Source organism: Anolis sagrei, chromosome 10 (assembly GCF_037176765.1).
Source record: "Anolis sagrei isolate rAnoSag1 chromosome 10, rAnoSag1.mat, whole genome shotgun sequence".
Classification (NCBI taxonomy): domain Eukaryota; kingdom Metazoa; phylum Chordata; class Lepidosauria; order Squamata; family Dactyloidae; genus Anolis; species Anolis sagrei.
In genome coordinates, this window is record NC_090030.1 from 5,631,963 (window position 1) to 5,654,275 (window position 22,313).

Consider the following 22,313-nt stretch of genomic DNA (forward strand, 5'->3'; position numbering starts at 1 on the left):
CAATATACTAATAATAATAATAATAATAATAATAATAATAATAATAATAATAATATGATATTATTATATATTTTATATTACATGTAATATTACTAATAATATTACAGTATAATGATATAGTACAATATAGTAATATAAAATCATAGAGTTGGAAGAGACCTTTGTCCAATTCTGGCACCACAATTGAAGGGAGATGTTGACAAGCTGGCATGTGTCCAGAAGAGGACAACTGAAATGATCAAGGGTCTGGAGAAAAGGCCCTATAAGGAGCGACTTAAAGAGCTGAGTATGTTTAGCCTGAAGAAGAGAAGGAGAAGAGAGGAGACATGATAGCCATGTATAAATATGTGTGGGGAAGTCATAGGAAGGAGGGAGCAAGCTTGTTTTCTGCTGCCCTGGAGACTAGGATGCAATGGAGCAATGGGTTCAAACGTCAGGAAAGGAGATTCCATTTGAACACTAGGAAGAACTTCCTGAGTGTGAGAGGTGTTCAGCAGTGGAACTCTCTACCGTGAAGTGTAGTTGAGGCTCCTTCTACAGAGGCTTTTAAACAGAGGTTGGGCGGTCATCTGTCGGGAGTGCTTTGAATGTGATTTTCCTGCTTCTTGGCAGAATTGGGTTGGACTGGATGGCCCACCAGGTCTCTTTCAACTCTATGATTCTATGATTCAATGATTCTATGATTTGGTCCCGTCATGCATTTAAAGTTCACAGAAATGGAGTTGCAGATGAGATGCCCATTGGATTGAACATTCAGTTGCACATTGTGTTATGCATTAGGCAGGGCATTCAGCTGAACACAGATCCATTGAGTTACCCATTTGGTTGCACCATCTTTTTTTTCATTCGTTCAGTCGTCTCCGACTCTTCGTGACCTCATGGACCAGCCCACGCCAGAGCTCCCTGTCACCCGTCACCACCCCCAGAGTCTCCTTCAAGGTCAGTCCAGTCACTTCAAGGATGCCATCCATCCATCTTGCCCTTGGTCTGCCCCTCTTCCTTTTCCCTTCCACTTTCCCCAGCATCATTGTCTTCTCTAGGCTTTGCTGTCTCCTCATGATGTGGCCAAAGGACTTCCGCTTTGTCTCTAGTATCCTTCCCTCCATTGAGCAGTCGGGCTTTATTTCCTGGAGGATGGACTGGTTGGATCTTCTCGCAGTCCAAGGCACTCTCAGAACTTTCCTCCAACACCACAGCTCAAAAGCATCTCTCTTCCTTCGCTCAGCCTTCCCGAAGGTCCAGCTCTCACATCCGTAGGTGACTACAGGGAATACCATGGCTTTTGCACCATCTTACCAATGTATAAGTGTATAACTCTGCCTGTAGACATTTATGTAATGCAGCACTGTTGTTGTTCATTCGTTCAGTCGTCTCCGACTCTTCGTGACCTCATGGACCAGCCTACGCCAGAGCTCCCTGTCGGCCGTTACCACCCTCAGCTCCCTCAAGGTCAGTCCAGTCACTTCAAGGATGCCATCCATCCATCTTGCCCTTGGTCGGCCCCTCTTCCTTTTGCCTTCCACTTTCCCCAGCATAATTGTCTTCTCTAGGCTTTCCTGTCTCCTCATGATGTGGCCAAAGTACTTCAACTTTGTCTCTAGTATCTTTCCCTCCAGTGAGCAGCCAGGCTTTATTTCCTGGAGGATGGACTGGTTGGATCTTCTCGCAGTCCAAGGCACTCTCAGCACTTTCCTCCAACACCACAGCTCAAAAGCATCGATCTTCCTTCGCTCAGCCTTCCCTAAGGTCCAGCTCTCACATCCGTAGGTGACTACAGGGAATACCATGGCTTTGACTAGGCGGATCTTTGTTGCCAGTCTGATGTCTCTACTCTTCACTATTTTATCGAGATTGGACATTGCTCTCCTCCCAAGAAGTAAGCGTCTTCTGATTTCCTGGCTACAGTCTGCATCTGCAGTAATCTTTGCACCTAGAAATACAAAGTCTGTCACAGCCTCCACGGTTTCTCCCTCTATTTTCCAGTTGTCAATCATTCTTGTTGCCATAATCTTGGTTTTTTTTATGTTTAGCTGCAACCCGGCTTTTGCGCTTTCTTCTTTCACCTTGATTAGAAGGCTCCTCAGCTCCTCCTCGCTTTCGGCCATCAGAGTGGTGTCATCTGCATATCTGAGGTTGTTAATGTTTCTTCCAGCAATTTTCACCCCAGCTTTGCATTCATCCAGCCCCGCACATCGCATGATGTGTTCTGCATACAAGTTAAAAAGGTTGGGTGAGAGTATGCAGCCTTGCCGTACGCCTTTCCCAATCTTGAACCAGTCGGTTGTTCCATGGTCAGTTCTGACTGTTGCTACTTGGTCCTTGTACAGATTCCTCAGGAGAGAGACAAGGTGGCTTGGTATGCCCATCCCACCAAGAACTTGCCACAATTTTTTATGATCCACACAGTCAAAGGCTTTAGAATAGTCAATGAAGCAGAAGTAGATGTTTTTCTGAAACTCCCTGCCTTTCTCCATTATCCAGCGGATATTGGCAATCTGGTCTCTCGTTCCTCTGCCTTTTCTAAACCCAGCTTGAACATCTGGCAACTCTCGCTCCATGTATTGCTGGAGTCTTCCTTGCAGGATCTTGAGCATTACCTTACTGGCATGAGAAATAAGGGCCACTGTACGGAAGTTGGAGCAGTCTTTCGCATTTCCCTTTTTTGGTATGGGGATATACGTTGATTTTTTCCAGTCTGATGGCCATTCTTGTGTTTTCCATATTTGCTGGCAAATGGCATGCATCACCTTGACAGCATCATCTTTTAAGATTTTAAACAGTTCAGCTGGGATCCCATCGTCTCCTGCTGCCTTGTTGTTAGCAATGCTTCTTAAGGCCCATTCAACCTCACTCCTCAGGATGTCTGGTTCTAATTCATTCACCACACCATCATAACTATCCTCAATATTATTATCCTTCCTATACAGATCTTCTGTATAGTCTCGCCACCTTCTCTTGATCTCTTCAGCTTCTGTTAGGTCCCTGCCATCTTTGTTTCTTATCATACCAATTTTTGCCTGAAATTTACCTCCAATGTTTCTAATTTTCTGGAAGAGGTCTCTTGTCCTTCCTATTCTGTTGTCTTCTTCCACTTCCATGCATTGCTTATTTAAAAATAGTTCCTTATCTCTTCTGGCTAACCTCTGGAATTGCGCATTTAACTGGGCATATCTCCCCTTATCCCTGTTTCCTTTTGCTTTCCTCCTTTCTTGGGCTACTTCCAGTGTCTCAGCAGACAACCATTTTGCCTTCTTGGTTTTCTTTTTCTTTGGAACGTACTTTGTTGCCGCCTCCTGAACAATGTCGCGGACTTCTGTCCATAGTTCTTCTGGGACTCTGTTTACTAAATCTAGTCCTTCAAATCTGTTCTTCACTTCCACTGTATATTCGCTAGGAATGTTAGTGAGATCATATCTAACTGGTCTGTGTATTTTCCCTGATCTCTTTAGTTTTATTCTAAATTGGGCAATAAGAAGTTCGTGATCTGAGCTACAGTCAGCCCCAGGTCTTGTTTTCACCGACTGGATGGATGTCCGCCACCTTTGGCTGCAAAGGATGTAGTCAATCTGATTTCGGTGTTGACCATCTGGTGAGGTCCATGTATAAAGCCGTCTTTTAGGTTGTTGGAAGAGAGTATTCGTTATACACAGCGAGTTTTCCTGGCAGAATTCTATCAGCCTGCGTCCCGCTTCATTTTGTTCTCCCAGACCATGCTTGCCTGTGATCCCAGTTGTCATTTGACTTCCTACCTTGGCATTCCAGTCTCCTGTAATGAAAATAATGTCTCTTTTTGGTGTATTATCCAGTAGGTCCTGCAGATCCTCATAGAACTGATCTACTTCTGCTTCTTCAGCAGCTGTGGTTGGGGCGTATATTTGGATCACTGTGATGTTGAAAGGCTTTCCTTGCACTCGAATTGAGATCATTCTGTCATTTTTTGGGTTGTATCCAAGCACTGCTTTAGCGAATTTCTTATTAATTATGAAGGCTACTCCATTTCTTCGATGTTCCTCTTGTCCGCAGTAGTAGATCTGGTGGTCATCTGATGTGAAGTGGCCCATTCCAGTCCATTTCAGTTCGCTGACCCCCAGAATGTCTATCTTTAGTCTTGACATCTCACCAATAACAACATCCAATTTGCCCTGGCTCATAGATCTTACATTCCAGGTTCCTATGGTGTGTTGATCTTTAGAGCATCGGATTCGTCGTTCGCCTCCAGTACCGTCGGCCGCTAGCCTTCCTTTCGGCTTTGAGCTAGCTGCGTCATCACATCTGGGGCTAGTTGAACTTATCCTCTGCTCCTCCCCAGTAGCATTTTGGCCATCTTCCGACCTGGGAGTCCCATCTTCCAATGGCATACCGACATATCTCTGGTTGTACTGGTCCATTTAGTTTTCTTGGCAAGGATACTGGGGTGGTTTGCCGTTGCCTTCCCCAGGGATCACGCTTGGTCTGACCTCTCTGCCACGACCGTCCCGTCTTGGGTGGCCCTTCACGGTTTCGCTCATGACATCATTGAGGTGCTCAAGCTCCAGCGCCCCGACAAGGCGGTGATCCTTTGCTGGAGCACTGTCCCTGTCAAATGTGCTGTCAAATGCAGCACTGTCCCTGTCAAATGTGCTGCAGGAATAAGATAAGGTTGCATTATATTTCTGCCTTTTTCTTACCCATTTTATTTTATTTCTGGAATAGCTATCATAAGGCTAAAGGAGGGAAAAACAGAACAAATAGGAATATTGGGTTATTTTATGCTTTTGAAGTCTGCCTGAAGATGAACATGCTAACAAGGAAATCGGTCCTCTCTCATCTGCTTTGACAGATGCGATGTCTTTGTTAGAAGAGATCTGTTAGTAAACCCATTTAAAATAACGAGCTTTGGTTCCCCTTCCTCCCCGCCTTTCTCGGCTCTGTTCTCCGGCTTTCTCTGTATCAAATCAAAATCTCCTTTTAAGTCAAAGTTGCCATTTGCTTTCCTTTGTATTTCCTTAACCTTTAACAACTTTTTTAATTCAGTTGTTTAATTTCTGATCGCGGCCCCGATAGCCAATGCTTTTTTTAAAAAATAAGGAAATAGAGTTATATCGTTTTAAAGGTCTCCGACGCAGCGATAGTTTGTTCAAAGGATCACAATGTGTTTAAAGCATGTCAGTAGGCTCCACAGCTTTTTGTTTAAAAAGAAAATCCCCGGAAAACGTTAGCGCCACACATGGCTGTTGATCAAGCTGTGCTTTTCTAAGGGATTTGCTATTGAAGTCTTAAAATGGCTTCTAAGAATTCTCCAGCGACTGATGTCAGAGCTGTAACCAAGGCCGGGCACTTGGCTGAGAATACAGAATGAACGCATGCAAATGGAACCTTGTCGAAAAGATCCAGCGTTGGAGGTAGAGTGGGATGGGAGAAAGTTTCTATCAGTTCTCGGTGATAGTATGATAGCTGGTAGGGCTGGGCAGTTTCGTTCGTTAATTTCGTAATTCGTTATTAATTCGTTATTTTTTTGGATAACGAAGCGATATTGAACCATTCAGGAGCAACTAAAAAACGAAACGAATTTTTCCAATTCATTTCGTAATTGGTTCGAAATTGTTTCGTTATTATTTCGTTATTATTTCCGTATGTCTGGTGCAAGTTTTATAGGTGTTGTGTGTTTTATCACACCAACAGTCAACAACAGAGGGAGAGGGAAGCTTCAGAAGTTCCCCCTGTCCCATTTGGAGGGTTTTTTAGCATATTGCGCAATCGCGTCCGCCATTAACGAATCGATTCGTAATTGTTTCGAAATTGTTTCGTAATTTCCGAAATTTCGTAAATATCGAACTTTTTTAAAGAAAAAATTCGGAATTCTTTTAAATAACGAAACGCAAAAAAACCCTAAAAACGAATCGGAATTTAGAAACAATTTTTTCCGTGGTTGGACAGCCCTAATAGCTGGGTCCGGAAGCTTCGAGCATTACGCATATTCCGCAACGGCGATTGTGAATAAGGGAAGTGGAGAGCGGCACACGGAGGGCGGGAATATACTTTGTAGTTGCATTTGGTTGAAAGATAGAAAGGAAGGGAGGGTTAGGACAGACCCGTAGCCAGGATTTTGTTTCGGGGGGGGGGGGGGTGAGTTTGGTTTGGGGGGGGGGCTGAGTTTGAGTGAAAGAGGGTCTAGCCTAGCAAACCTTTTGTATCGTTACCCCAATACTCCCATGCATATGGAATATATTGAGCATGGTGATCAGATCATGATATGAATAAACATAACAATTTAAATAATGTACCAGTAAGGCCTTCTTGCGGACCACCATCAGAAGCCCCTCAAGCCCCCCCCCCCCGGCTACATTTATGTAATGCAGCATTTTATTTATTTATTTATTTATTTGGGGGGGGGGGGCTTTATTTATTTATTTATTTAGAAGTTTTAGATACCGGTCTTCTCGACCTCCGAGGAGGGACTCAGGCCGGTTCACAACGTGTGTTCATATACAGTAATATAAAAACAGCACAATGCATCATCATTATACATTAAAATATAAAATACAATAAAATACATCATCACATTACACAAGCCAAGTCGTCAAACACAGTCCCAATTCCCAATTCATCGCCATCCTTCCATGTGGACAAGGGTTATTGACTCAATCATCGAATGCCATATTCCAAAGCCAGGTTTTTATTAACTTTATAAAGGTCAGGAGGGAAGGAGCAGATCTAATTTCTGGTGGGAGGGAATTCCAAAGCCGAGGGGCCACCACTGAGAAGGCCCTGTCCCTCGTTAGGATAAGGTTTAGGGTAAGGGTTAAGATTAGGGGTTAGGCTTTGGAATAGGGTAAGGTTTGGGATAGGGTAGGGTAACGCTCTATCCCTCTCCAAAATTTATTTCCTGTTTATATGTCACCTGGTCACGCCCAGTATTATTTTTAAAATTTTTAATTTAGTACATTTGGCCCTGCCATAGGTTTTTAAAGATCGTTGTGTTATTGTTAATGTTTATTGCTTTTTCTGTTTATGAGTTTTATTTATTGTTTGTATTACTGTTGCTATTGTTTTTATTGTTGTATTATGGGCTCGGCCTCATGTAAGCCACACCGAGTCCCTTGGGAAGATGGTAGCAGGGTACAAATAAAGTATTATTATTATTATTATTATTATTATTATTATTATTACTATAGGGCAATATTTCTCAACCTAGGAGTCTGGACCCCTGGGGGCGGGTCGCGAGGGGGCTTTCAGAGGGGTCACCAAAGACCATCAGAAAGCGGCTCTATGATTGTAAATGAACTATAAATCCCAGCAAGTACAACTCCCAAATGTCAAGGTCTATTTTCCCCAAAACACATTTCTGATAGTCTTAGGAATCCCTTTGGCATAGTTGTTTGGGTTCACAGTGCTCTCCGGAGGAAGGTGAACTACATCTCCCCTAAATCACTGTCAATTCGTGTCAAATCTGTTGGTCATGGGAGTCTCTGTGTGGGAAGTTTGGCCCAATTCTGTTGGTGGGGTTCAAAATGATCTTTGATTGTAGGTGAACTATAAATCCCAGCAACTACAACTCCCAAATGCCAATGTCTATTTTCCCCAAACTCCACCAGTGTTCACATTTGGCATATTGAGTATTTGTGCCATGTTTGGTCCAGATCCATCATTGTTTCAAGTCCAGAGTGCTGTCTGGATGCAGGTGAGCTACAACTCCAAAATGCAAAGTCAATGCCCACCAAACCCTTCCTGTGTTTTCTGTTGGTCATGGAAGTTGAGCATGTCAAGTTTGGCCCGATTCTATCGTTGGTGGGTTCAGAATGCTCATTGATTGTAGGTTAACTATAAATCCCAGCAACTACAACTCCCAAAAGACAAAATCAATACCGCTCCCACCCCATGAGTATTCAAATTTGGGGGTATCGGATATTTGTGCCAAATTTGGTCTAATGAATGCAAATACATCCTGCTTATCAGATATTTACATTACGATTCAGTAGCAACGATGAAGTTGCAATGAAAATAATTTTATGGTTGTGGTCACCACAACATGAGGAACTGTATTAAGGGGTCAAGGCATTAGGAAGGTTGAGAACCACTGGTTTTTCCAGGCACCGAAAGCAACACAGGATTTAGTTGAATTGCACACCACTACTTATAATCACCAGCTTCCTCCAAGCATCACTTCTGTGTTTATCTTTGAAGGGAGGAGTCCCCAGTGGCACAATGGGTTAAACCCTTGTGCTGCCAGGACTGCTCTCCAAAAGATTGGCAATTCGAATCCAGGGAGCAGGGTGAGCTTCCGTTTGTCAGCTCCAGCTTCTAGTTCAGGGACATGAGAGAAACCTCTCACAGGATGGTAAAACATCTGGGTGTCCCCTGGGCAAAGTCCTTGCAGATGGCCAAGTCTCTCATACCAAAAGTGATTTGCAGTTTCTCAATTCGCTCCCTACACGTGCACACACATACAAAAAAACCTTTGAAGGGGAAAAAAAAAGATGCTGCTGCATAACAAGACCTCAAAGTTCAATTCCAGCAAGAAGGTCCAGAAGGGTGAAGATATTAAATGCCATTGGCAGGTCCAACAATCCTTCTTGGCACTTCCTTCACTTTCATTGAACCCATTACTCCCTGATTCTCAGTAATGAAACATTACTCTCCTTTCTAGCAGTTCATCAAAGAATAATTGAATAATAGAGTTGGACAGGACCACATGGGCCATCTAGTCCAACCCCTTGTCATGCAGGAAAAGTACAATCATGATAGTCAGCAGATTTTGCTTACCATGACCTGATCATGTATTCTGTGTATACATTCAGAAACCATATGTGAATGTACATACAGAACATATGATCAGGTCATGCTAAGCAAATACTGCTGACTACCATGATTTGCTTTTCCTGCACGACAAGAGGTTGGACCAGATGGCCCATGTGGTCTCTTCTCGTGGGCTTCTATACATTTAGTTACATGTACAATTAATAAAAATCCTTTCTTCTACTCAATGCTCCCATTTTAAATGTGTTGCGTGATGAACATTTTGAACATTGGACTATGGTCCAAGAAATGGGATCATAATCCCTGCCTCTAGTGCAATGTTTCTCAACCTTCCTAATGTCGCGACCCCTTAATACAGTTCCTCATATTGTGGTGACCCCCAACCATAACATTATTTTCATTGCTACTTCATAACTGTAATTTTGCTCCTGTTATGAATTGTCATGTAAATATCTGATATGCAGGATGTATTTTCATTCACTGGACCAAATTTGCAACAAATACTCGATACGCCCAAATTTGAATTCCAAATTTGAATACATGCCTGGCTCGAGAGCAGTACGTGTGAAAAGGATCCTGGAGTCCTCATGGACAATAAGTTAAACATGAGCCAGGAATGTGATGTGGTGGGAAAAAAAGCCAATGGGATTTTGGCCGGCATCAATAGGAGCCTAACGTCTAGATCGAGGGAAGTCATGCTCCCCATGCTCTATTCTGCCTTGGTTAGACCACATCTGGAATATTGTGTCCAGTTCTGGGCACCACAATTGAAGAGAGATATTGACAAGCTGGAATGTGTCCAGAGGAGGGCGACTAAAATGATCAAGTGTCTGGCGAACAAGCCCTATGAGGAGCGGCTTAAGGAGCTGGGCATGTTTAGCCTGAAGAAGAGAAGGCTGAGAGGAGATATGATGGCCATGTATAAATATGTGAGAGGAAGCCACAGGGAGGAGGGAGCAAGCTTGTTTTCTGCTTCCTTGGAGACTAGGACGTGAAACAATGGCTTCAAACTACAAGAAAGGAGATTCCATCTGAACATGAGGAAGAACTTCCTGACTGTGAGAGCTGCTCAGCAGTGGAACTCTCTGCCCCAGAGTGTGGTGGAGACTCCTTCTTTGGAAGCTTTTAAACAGAGGCTGGATGGCCATCTGTCAGAGGTGATTTGAATGCAATATTCCTGCTTCTTGGCAAGGGGTTGGACTGGATGGCCCATGAGGTCTCTTCCAACTCTTTGATTCTATGATTCTAGGGGGATTAATTTTGTCACTTGGGAGTTGTAGTTCCTTGGATTTATAGTTCACTTATGATCAAAGAGGATTCTGAACTCCACCAACAATGGAATTGAACCAAACTTGGCACACAGAACTCCCACAACCAACAGAAAATACTGGAAGGGTCTGGTGAACATTGACCTTGAGTTTTGGAGTTGTCGTTCACCTACATCCAGAGAGCACTGTGGACTCAATCAATGATGGATCTGGACCAAACTTAGCATGAATACTCAATATGCCCAAATGTGAACACTAGTGGAGTTTGGGGGAAATAGACCTTGACATTTGGGAGTTGTAGTTACTGGGATTTATAGTTCACCTACAACCAAAAAGCATTCTGAACCCCACTAAAGATACAATCGGGCCAAAGTTCCCACACAGAACCCCCATGGCCAAGAGAAGATAACATGTTTTCTGATGGTTTTGGTGACCCCCCTGACACCCCATCGTGACCCCCCCCCCCAGGGTCCTGACCCCAAGGTTGAGAAACACTACCCTAGTGGGTCCCATTCTTTCAGCCTTGGAAAGAGGCAAAAGGCAAAGCCCTCTTTGAACAAAGCTTGCCAAGAAAAACCAGCAATAGGTTCACCTTACGGTCAACATAAGTCAGATATGTCTTGAAGGCATATAAAAACAACAGAATTAAAGCAGGGAGGTGGAAATCTTTAATTATTGATTTCACCCAACAGAATTACACACACACATTTATGCGTACGCACAATGATAAACTTAAATGCTTCTGTAATCAGTCAAAGAGCGACACAAGCTGGATTTTAAAGTATCTTTGTACTATCGTCAGCTTCAACACCGTTTATCTTTTCTTTTGGACTAAACCCCTGCTGTTGAAAAGTTATTTACACTCAGATCAAATTGTGATCCTGAGAAAAAAAATTGAAAGCATTTATGTTGAGAGGGGGAGAAAAGGAAAGGAAAGAACATATGAAATATTTATAGTTATATTGTTACAACAAGGTAGAAGAAAGTATCAATATGATTATGCTACGCAAATCAGATAAAACCTAGGAAACCTTTTCTTTTCTGCAAAGGCAAAACACAAACGCGTCTCGAACAAGGCTTTCGGTAATGTTGTATTGTGATGCTTTGTGCACAAAGACAGTACACAAAGACAGCTTTCCCACCAATTGTTGAATTTTCCATGCAAGGAATATTATTGACAAAATGAATCAAAAACATATTTGAAAGGCCTCACTTGGGACTGATAAATTTTGAATGCTTCTATCACCTGAAGGAATGATATTCGGGTTTATGAAATTCCGAAGTGTTTTCTTAATCACGAAATGTAGTCTCTTTGGATACCTTTGACCTCATTACTTTTCAACAGCTACCTGCACTCCAGAATAATAAAATTCATCTGCAGAATCAAATCAAATAAAACCAGGGCGGAGTGACAAGGAGCACCTGAGACATAAGCAGCTTGCAACTACTTGAGTATTGAAATAGAAAAATGTGATTCTCTTCCGTTTCGGTAATACCACCATTGGTTCAATCTTATCACCCAATGTCATCATCACAGGCATAGGAGCCCTCAGTGATGCAAAGGGTTAAACCCTTGTGCCACCAGGACTGAAGGTTGACAGGTCGGAGATTTGAATCCGGGGAGAGTGCGGATGAGCTCCCTCTGTCAGCTCCAGCTCCCCATGCAGGGACATGAGAGAAGCCTTCCCACAAGAATGGTACAACATCAAAAACATCCGGGCAACGTCCCATGGGCAACGTCCTTGCAGATGGCCAATTCTCTCACACCAGAAGCGACTTGCAGTTTCTCAAGTCACTCCTGACACAGACACAAAAAATCATCATAGGTGATCACTTTTGGCCAAGTATGATTGGGCAGAGTCTTGGTGGTGGGTCTGTAAGTGGCTGTTCTGATCCACATGGGCTTCCATATCAAGGACATAGAATTCCAGATGGAAGGTGGTCTCAATAAGGGTTTGCTTGATGCACCTTCCATTTCAAACATTTCTCCCTTTCACCCCCAATTCGTGACTCTTCAAAATTCATAGCACTGCTGGTAACAGCTGACCTCCAGTTGTAACACTTGAGTGCCAGGGCTTCTCAGCACTTTCCCTGGATCTTTTGAGGATTCATTGCACTTAATAATTATGAACTGAACCCAGCACTTTATTTGCGCAGCCATGATAGCTTTTAATCATTTTTATAATGTTGTCTGATTTTATTGATGTTTAATATTGTTTGTTTTTTAATGCTTATTTTAACATGTTTTGCTGGGCATGTCTCTTTGTAAGCCACTCCGATTCCCCAAAGCAGGGTATAAAAATAAAGTTATTATTATTATTATTATTATTATTATTTTACTGATACAAAAACACAATATATCACAGCAAACGAGATACATATGCTGGATTTCGTATCACAAAATCACAAGTCAAACACTTCCCAAGTGTCTAGGACTGTGTGATGTATTTTTGAATTATTATTATTAATAATAATTAATAATAATACCTCTGAGGATGCTTGCCATAGATGCAGGCAAAACGTCAGGAGAGAATGCCTCTAGACCATGGCCATATAGCCCAAAAAAACCTACAACAGCCCATTATTATTATTATTATTATTATTATTATTATTATTTGTCCCACAAGGCTCAGTATTGTCTCCCATATTGTTTAGCATTTACATGAAACCGCTGGGAAAGACATCTTCCGGAGTTTTGGTGTTCAATGTCATCTATAAGCAGATGATGTCCAACTCTATTGCTATTTTCCATCTATTACTAAGGAGGCTGTTCAGGTCCTGAATGGGTGCTTGATGGTTGTGATGGTCTGGATGAGAGTGAACAAACTGCAATTGAATCCAGACAAGACAGAGGTACTCCTGGTCAGTCGTAAGGCTGACCAGGGTATAAGGTTACTCTCCCTGGACTCATAGCTGAGCTGGAACCCCAGGTCTTGCTGGTGGCCAGGGGGGGCTTTTGTACAATTAAAACGTGTGCACCAGTTGTGCCCATTACTTGTGAAGTAAGACTTGGCCATGGTGGTCCATGCTCTGGTTACATCTCGAATAGATTACTGCAATGCACTCTACATGGGGTTGCCTTTGAAGACTGTTTGGAAGTCTCAAGTAGTCCATGCTGTTCACCAGAATGGTGTAGAAGGAGAATACAACCCCCCCCCCCTTGCATCAGCTCCACTGGCTGCCAGCCTGCTTCTGCGCACAATTCAAAGTTCACCACAATTCAAGAGAGATATTGACAAGCTGGAATGTGTCCAGAGGAGAGCGACTAAAATGATAAAAGGTCTGGAGAATAAGCCCTATGAGGAGTGGCTTAAGGAGCTGGGCATGTTTAGCCTGAAGAAGAGAAGGCTGAGAGCGGATATGATAGCTATGTATAAATATGTGAGAGGAAACCACAGGGAGGAGGGAGCAAGCTTGTTTTCTGCTTCCCTGGAGACTAGGACGCAATGGAACAATGGCTTCAAACTACAAGAGAGGAGATTCCATCTGAACATGAGGAAGAACTTCCTGACTGTGAGAGCCGTTCAGCAGTGGAACTCTCTGCCCCGGAGTGCGGTGGAGGCTCCTTCTTTGGAAGCTTTTAAACAGAGGCTGGATGGTCATCTGTCAGGGGTGATTTGAATGCAATATTCCTGCTTCTTGGCAGAATGGGGTTGGACTGGATGGCCCATGAGGTCTCTTCCAACTCTTTGATTCTATGATTCTATGATTCTATGCTGGCTTTAGCCTATAAAGCCCTAAATGGTTCCGGCCCAGTTTACTGTCTGAACGTATCTCCTTTTATGAACTAAATATTAAGATGTTCTGAGGAGGTCCTGCTCTTGGTCCCACCTCCTTTCCAGGTGTGGTTGTTGGAAATGAGGGACAGGGCCTTCTCAGTGGTGGTCTCTTGGCTGTGGAACTCCCTCCCCAGTGAAATCAGGTCAGCTCCCTCCCTCCTGACCTTCTGAAAGCAATTAAAAACATGGCTCTGGGACCAAGCCAAGATTAACAACTTCTGGGGAGATCCTGCTCTCGGTCCCACCTCCTTCCAAGGTACAGTTGTTGGAGACGAGAGACAGGGCCTTTTCAGTGGTAGCCCCTCAACTGTGGAACTCCCTCCTGAGTGAAATTAGATCAACCCCCCCCCCACCTTTAGTAAGGAGTTTACTTGCATCTGACATCAGTAACTTTACCTGTAAGACATTTGAATAGCTTACTCTTAACGAGAGTAAAGATGAAGATCCACCCAGAGGAAAAGTGTTCCTGCCATACATCAAGGGAACCACTGACCGCATAGGGAAGCTGATGAGGAAACACAACATACACACAATCTACAAACCCACCAAGAAAATCCAACAAATGCTACGTTCAGCAAAGGACAAGAGGGATCCTCTCACCTCTGCAGGAGTCTACCGTATACCATGCAGCTGTGGACAAGTCTACAGAGGGAACACCAAACGCAGCAGCATTGCCCAAACACGCATCAAGGAACATGAAAGGCACTGCAGACTACTCCAACCAGAGAAGTCAGCCATAGCAGAGCACCTGATGAACCAGCCTGGACACAGCATATTATTTGAGAACACAGAAATGCTGGACCACACCAACAACCACCATGTCAGACTAGACAGAGAAGCCATTGAAATCCACAAGAAGCATGTGGACAATTTCAACAGAAAGGAGGAAACCATGAAAATGAACAAAATCTGGCTACCAGTATTAAAAAACTCAAAAATTATAACAGCAAAACAGCAGAGAGGAAACAACCAGGCACATCTTAACACCTCTCAATAGGGTATTTTCCCAGGCTCAGCCAAGCCTTCAAATGCTAATGAAGGTGGTCAGTTGAAACATTCACACCTAGCTCCAGCAGGGAAGAGCTCTTTGCCCCACCCCAGCCATTCCACAGATATATAAACCCATTGTCCTAATTCCAACAGACCTCACTACCTCTGAGGATGCTTGCCATAGATGCAGGCGAAACGTCAGGAGAAATGCCTCTAGAACATGGCCCTATAGCCTGAAAAATCCCACAAGAACCTATTTGAATAGCTGTTGCTCATTTCTCAAGTGTTTCAGCTGAGAAGCAAAGACAAAAATAAACCCAAGTGCTGGATACAAGATTAAATACAATGATAAAAGTACAAGGATAAAACAACACATTTGGAGTATGGACAGTTGAGATTTTGCAAGTTTCCTTTTGAAAACCAGCTGTGGTAATTTCTGGGATAAGTCGTGTGCCTCGATGGCATAAGTGCAATGCGCTAAATTATCAAATACCCACTGTGGCTATTTTTCTGATAAGTGCCCTTAAAGTAATATTATAAAAGACTACTCAAGCCACACCAATACGGAACACAGCTGCTGTTAAATAGTTTGAGCTGCTTTGGGGACAATTACTTTTCAAACGGATGTGAGCAGAAGAAACGTAGACCTTTTGAATGTAATGAGATTGGAAGTTGGCCATGACACCAGGTTAACATCCTTGCTCTCGTGAAAAGTGCCATTGGACTTTTAATGACAGCTGGTCAGGACCTTGGCTATACATTTCATCGAAGGGTGGCACTTTGCCGAAAACGCATTCCCTTATGCCAAGCTGGTGCGTCGACTCAAACGCGGATTCCAAGGCAAAAAATGACATCTAATGAATCAGCTGTGCCACTTCTTGCAACACCTGGGTTTCCCCTGAGGGTCTTCCATCCGAGCGCCGACCTGACCCAATCCGGCTTGGCTTATGAGATCTGACAAGAGCGCAACCCACGGTAGCATGCCTGTTGGTCATGCCAACAAATCTCATTTGAGTTTGAATTTTAATGAGGGGGGAAGAAGAGGTTTTACCTATAAATCACTTTCTGGATGATAGGTGAGCAAATAGAGCGATCCACTTTATTTCTTTTTGAAGACAAATAAGACTCATAAAACATATTTTATGTGTATGTCCTTACTTACTTACTTACTTAGGCAATCCCTCATTGTCTGAGTAGGATTGTCTTCCAAGATAGGTGTCCATAGGTGTCTGTGGAGCCCTATTCTTGATCTGCATGTTCTCCTGCAGTGAGGGTATCGGTTTCCAGGTGGAAGGCGGTCCTTGACTTGATGCACCTTCCTCTTGGCACGTTTCTCTCTTTCGCTCTCCATTCATGCCTCTTCAAATTCTACAGCACTGCTGGTCACAGCTGACCTCCAACTGGAGCACTCAAGGGCCAGGGTTTCCCAGTTCTCAGTGTCTATGCCAGAGATTTTAAGGTTGGGTTCTTGTAGGTTTTCCAGGCTATATGGCCATGTTCTAGAGGCATTTTCTCCTGATGTTTTGCCTGCATCTATGGCAAGCATCCTCAGAGGTAGTGAGGTCTGTTGGAACTAGGAAAATTGGTTTATATATCTGTGGAAAGACCAGGGTGTGACAAAGGACTTTTGTCTGCTGGAGCTAGGTGTGAATGTTTCAACTGACCACCTTGATTAGCATTTAATGGCTTGGAAGTGCCTGGGGGAATCTTTCTTTTTCTGGTTGCAGACTACTCCAATCAGAGAAGTCAGCCATACCAGAGCACGTGATGAACCAACCTGGACACAACATATTATTTGAGAACACAGAAATGCTGAACCACTCTCACAACCACCATGTCAGACTACACAGAGAAGCCGTTGAAATCCACAAGAAGCATGTGGACAATTTCAACAGAAAGGAAGAAACCATGAAAATGAACAAAATCTGGCTACCAGTATTTAAAAACTCAAAAATTACAAGAGCAAAACAACAGAGAGTAAACAATCAGGCACATCAAATCACCTCTCAAAGAAAGATTCCCCCAGGCACTTCCAAGCCATTAAATGCTAATCAAGGTGGTCAGTTGAAACATTCACACCTAGCTCCAGCAGACAAAAGTCCTTTGTCCCACCCTGGTCTTTCCACAGATATATAAACCCATTGTCCTAGGTCCAACAGACCTCACTACCTCTGAGGATGCTTGCCATAGATGCAGGCAAAATGTCAGGAGAAAATGCCTCTAGAACATGGCCATATAGCCCGGAAAACCTACAACAACCCAGTGATTCCGGCCACGAAAGCCTTCGACAATACATTTTAAGGTTGGCTTTGAGCCCATCTTTAAATCTCTTTTCCTGTCCTCCAACATTCCGTTTTCCATTCTTGAGTTCGGAATAGAGCAACTGCTTTGGGAGATGGTGTTTGGGCATCCGGACAATATGGCTGGTCCAGGAGAGTTGATGGCGGAGGACCATCGCTTCAATGCTGGTGGTCTTTGCTTCTTCCAGCATGCTGACCTTTCCCTGCCTGTCTTCCCAAGAGATTTGCAGGATTTTTCAGAGACAGCGCTGATGGAATCATTCTAGGAGTTGCATGTGACGTCTGTAGACAGTCCACATTTCACAGGCATAGAGCAGGGTTGGGAGGACAATAGCTTTGTAAACAAGCACCTTGGTATCCCTACGGATGTCCCAGTCCTCAAACACACTCTGCTTAATTCAGACAAATGCTGAACTCTCAGAGCTCAGGCGGTGTTGTATTTCGGTGTCAATGTTGATTTTTGTGGAGAGGTGGCTGCCAAGATAGCGGAAATGGTCAACATTTTCTAACGTTACACCATTGAGCTGTATTACACTATTAAGCTTTTATGTGTATGTCCACCCAAGTTATCAGAACAATGGTGACCGCCTGGGAAAATAGGAACAAATTTTGGCCCCAAGCAGTTCTATAGAGCTCCCAGCAGTTTAATACTTCATAACCAAGAAGTATTAAACGGTGGTACAGTGAGTTAAACTGCTGAGCTGCTGAACTTGTTGACCAAAAGGTTGCAAGTTTGAATCGATGAGCGGTGTGAGCTCCCGCTGTTAGGCCCAGCTTCTGCCAACCTAGCAGTTTGAAAACATGGAAATGTGCATAAATCAATAGATACCATTTCTATGGGAAAGTAACAGCACTCCATGCAGTCATGCTGGCCACATGACCTTGAAGGTGTCTACAGACAATGCTGGCTCTTGGGCTTAGAAATGGAGATGAGCAGCAACCCCCAGAGTTGGACATGACTGGGCTTAATGTCAGGGTAAAACCTTTACCTTTACCTAACCAAGAGAGAGAGAGTGGGTGGGGGGTTGGAAAATCCTGATAAAGAATATCCTAGAATTGGTGGATTACTCACAATTTGGGTTTGCAATAGAGTTGTGCACGAAATTTGTTTCTTCAATTTTCTTTGTTTCTTTCGGTACTTTGGGAGCACATAATGGGAACCCCTCTCCCTGTATGCAAATCAGCTGGACACGAAAGCAAGTGGGAGCTTTTTGACATTTGACATTATTTGAATCAAGTTTTGACCTGGACAACAATTGGGCAGTTGCAGGTTTTACAGGCTATATGGCCATGTTCTAGAAGCATTCTCTCCTGACATTTTGGAGCTAGGTGTGAATGTTTCAATTGGCCACCTTGACTAGCATTTGATGGCCTGGCAGTTTTTAGGAGTGGCTTGTTACTGCCTGGGCAGGCCCATAGCCAGGATTTTGATTCCAGGGAGGGGGGGGGGGTTGAGTTTGATGGGGGGGGGGTCTGAGTCTGAGTGAAAGAGGGTCTAGCATAGCAAACCTTTTGTATCATTACCCCAATATCCCCATGCATATGGGATATATTGAGTATGGTGATCAGATCATGATATAAATAAACATAACAGTTTAAATAATGTACCAGTAAGGCCTTCTCGCGGACTACAATGCCTGTGCCTTGGGGAATCCTTTGTTGAGAGGTGATTAGCTGTTCCTGACTGTTTCTTGTCTGGAGTTCCCCTGTGTTTGAGGGTTGTTCTTTATTTGCTGTTATCATTTTAGAGTTTTCTTTTTAATACTGGTAGCCAGATTTTGTTCATTTTCATGCACCTACAACAGCTCAGTGATTCTGGCCATGAATGCCTTCGACAATACAATAACTGGGCATTTTGTGTATATATATCCCAATACATTAAATACGGAAAGCTACTTCTTAAAGCCCAACAAAATGGAAATAAATAAAGCCATGTGCTATAACTCCAAAGAAAAGGCACGGTATTCCACTCATGTATGTTTTCAACATTTAAAATAAACCACAAAGTTTCTTTTAAATTAAAAACTTGCTCATTAAATTGAAGAAACCTTCATTATAAATGCATGGCTAAGTTCTGACTTGCAGCTTTGCAAAATGTACCTTGCGTATTTTTGATACAAGGGAATGTTGGCATAAACTGCATATATTATATAAATTAATCATATTTCTGCCAACACATCAGGAGGATGCTATTGCTTCTCAGGAGAGGTTTGTCCTCAAAGTTTGCTTTCAAGAACGATGCTGTTTTTTTAAAGGGGGGGGGGGGTAGATGTCAACATCTTGATCGCTAAGTAATAAAACGAATCCTTCCTGAAGTTGAGTGACTATGCCCCTGTTTTTCAAAACAAGGCAAAGCTTAGCCTTTACAAACATTAGACGAGATGTGCAAACAATAAAAGATGGTGTACATATAATTCTGCCTTTCATTACAAAGATCCATGTTATGCACTTGATTTGGGTTTCATGTAGTCATGTGGTATTCCCATGGAACTCATAGGGCAGTCATAAGTTGATGGCTGTCTTGAAGACACGCATGAACAGAACACACATAGAAGAATAAAGAAGCAATGTAGTATAGTGGTTTGAGTGTCATGGGACCTCATGGGCCATCCAGTCTGACCCCATTCTGTCAAGAAGCAGGACAATTGCATTCAAAGCACCCCCTACAAATGGCCACCCAGCCTCTGTTTAAAAGCCTCCATAGAACGATCCTCCACCACACTTCGCAGTAGAGAGTTCCACTGCTGAACAGCTCTCACAGTCAGGAAGTTCTTCCTCATGTTCAGATGGAATCTCCTTTCTTGTAGTTTGAAGCCATTGTTCCATTGCGTCCTAGTCTCCAGGGAAGCAGAAAACAAGCTTGCTTCCTCCTCCCTGTAACTTCCTCTCACATATTTATACATGACAATCATATTTCCTCTCAGCCTTCTCTTCTTCAGGCTAAACATGCCCAGCTCTTTAAGCCACGCCTCATAGGGCTTGTTCTCCAGACCCTTGATCATTTTCGTCGCCCTCCTCTGGACTCATTCCAGCTTGTCAACATCTCCCTTCAATTGTGGTCACTCCTTGTGTTAGTAGATGCCTTGTGGCCAAAGTTGGTGGCAATTTGTCTAGTGGTTTTTCAGTTATGTTAATCCCACAAACGAACATTACATGTTTATTTATATAGATAGATATATAGCTAAGCTATATGTATTTCTTTTTATTCTGTAAGCTACCTTGAATCCCACATTTTGGGTAAATTGTGAGATATATATGAAATACATGACTGATTGATTTTTAGTTGGTGCTAAATGATAATAAAATTGGTTGTCTGCACAGCTTGACGTGTCTTCCACTCCTGATGTTCCTCCTGTGATGCCCTACTCGTCCTGTGGCATGCGCATGTGAACGTAACTTCTATTTCCAACTGGAACTCATAGAATTGCTGTTTATCTATGAATGACAATATTATCCGCAGGAGATTCATTGAAATGATTGCTGCACACAACTCAAACAATTGGAAGGAATTAAAGTGGTCCCAGGGTAGCCGAGATTAACATTCTGAAGCCAGAGTTCCTGCTGTCACATAATAAGAAACGAAAAATGTTATAAAATCAATACTTTCTAATGGCAGAAGCAAATGTCAGAAATTATCCCATTTGCATCACACTTCTTAAGACAGAAATTTCACGAGCCACAGGGGGATTAGGAATACTGTATTTTGCTGCTCTCACAAATATTACTTTTGATGTGTGCAATCCTACCCATGGAGTGATCCATCTGTTCAAAATGGGTCTGCCCAACTCGTCACCCATAAAGCGGAATGGTGCTTTGGTATTTATCCTGCTCTGGCAGATGTTGACAACCCAGTAACTCGTTTCAAGTTTTAGAGAAAGCAACAAACCTAAGGAACTCATTGAACCCAAGTGGACGATCATCCGGAACTAGTGGGCAATCCACAAATCCACAAGCATGTGGACAATTTCAACAGAAAGGAAGAAACCATGAAAATGAACAAAATCTGGCTACCAGTATTAAAAAATTCAAAAATTACAACAGCAAAACAACAGAGAGTAAGCAGTGAGGCACATCAAATCACCTCTCAAAAAAAAAAAAAAAAAAAAGATTCCCCCAGGCACTTCCAAGCCATTAAATGCTAATCAAGGTGGTCAGTTGAAACATTCACACCTAGCTCCAGCAGACAAAAGTCTTTTGTCCCACCCTGGTCATTCCACAGATATATAAACTAGGCCTGGGTAACAATGGAAAAATTTGTTTCTAAAATCGATTTGTATTTGGGGTTTTTTTTTGTTTCGATATTTAAAATAATTACAAAATTTTCCTTTTAAAAAGTTTGATATTTACGAAATTTCGTAAATGATAAAAAATTAACGAATCGATTTCCGAAACAATAACGAATCGATTCGTTAATGGCGGACGCGACCGCGAAATACGCTAAAAAACCTCCAAAACCTTCTGAAGCTTCCCTCTCCCTCTGTTGTTGACTGTTGGTGTGATATTATAATTTTTTTTCACTAATTAAACCATAAAACTGGCCCAGACATGCGGAAATAATAACGAAACGACCTCAAAACAATAACGAAACGAATACAATATCGAAATACGAAGCATTTACAAAACGTTTTTGAAAATTCGTTTTTTTAATAATTGCTCCAGAATGGTTCGTTATCGTTTTGTAATTGAAAAAATTAACGAATTATTAACGAATTACGAATTAACGAAACGAAACCGCCCAGCCCTAATATAAACCCATTTTCCTACTTCCAACAGACCTCACTACCTCTGAGGATGCTTGCCACAGATGCAGGCGAAACGTCAGGAGAAAATGCCTCTAGAACATGGCCATATAGCCCGAAAAAACCTACAACAACCTAGTGGGCAATGTTTGCAAGACACAAACAATTCTAGTTTTATATTTCTAGTATATAACATAAATATTTATTTATTTATTTACGATATTTATTGTCCACCTTTCTCAGCCATATGGCGACTCAAGGCAAGTTACAGAATGGCACAATTTGATGTTGGGCATTCATAAAAGTGCCATTAAAAACAATCAACATTACAATCTATATATATATATATAAATGTTCTGTGCGTAATGAGTACCCTAAAAACAAAAGAACCAATGAACGAAATCACACCAAATTTGGCAACAAAACATCTCACAACACAAGGAGTGACCATCATTCAAAAAATTATGATTATGTCATTTGGGAGTTGTAGTTGCTGGGATT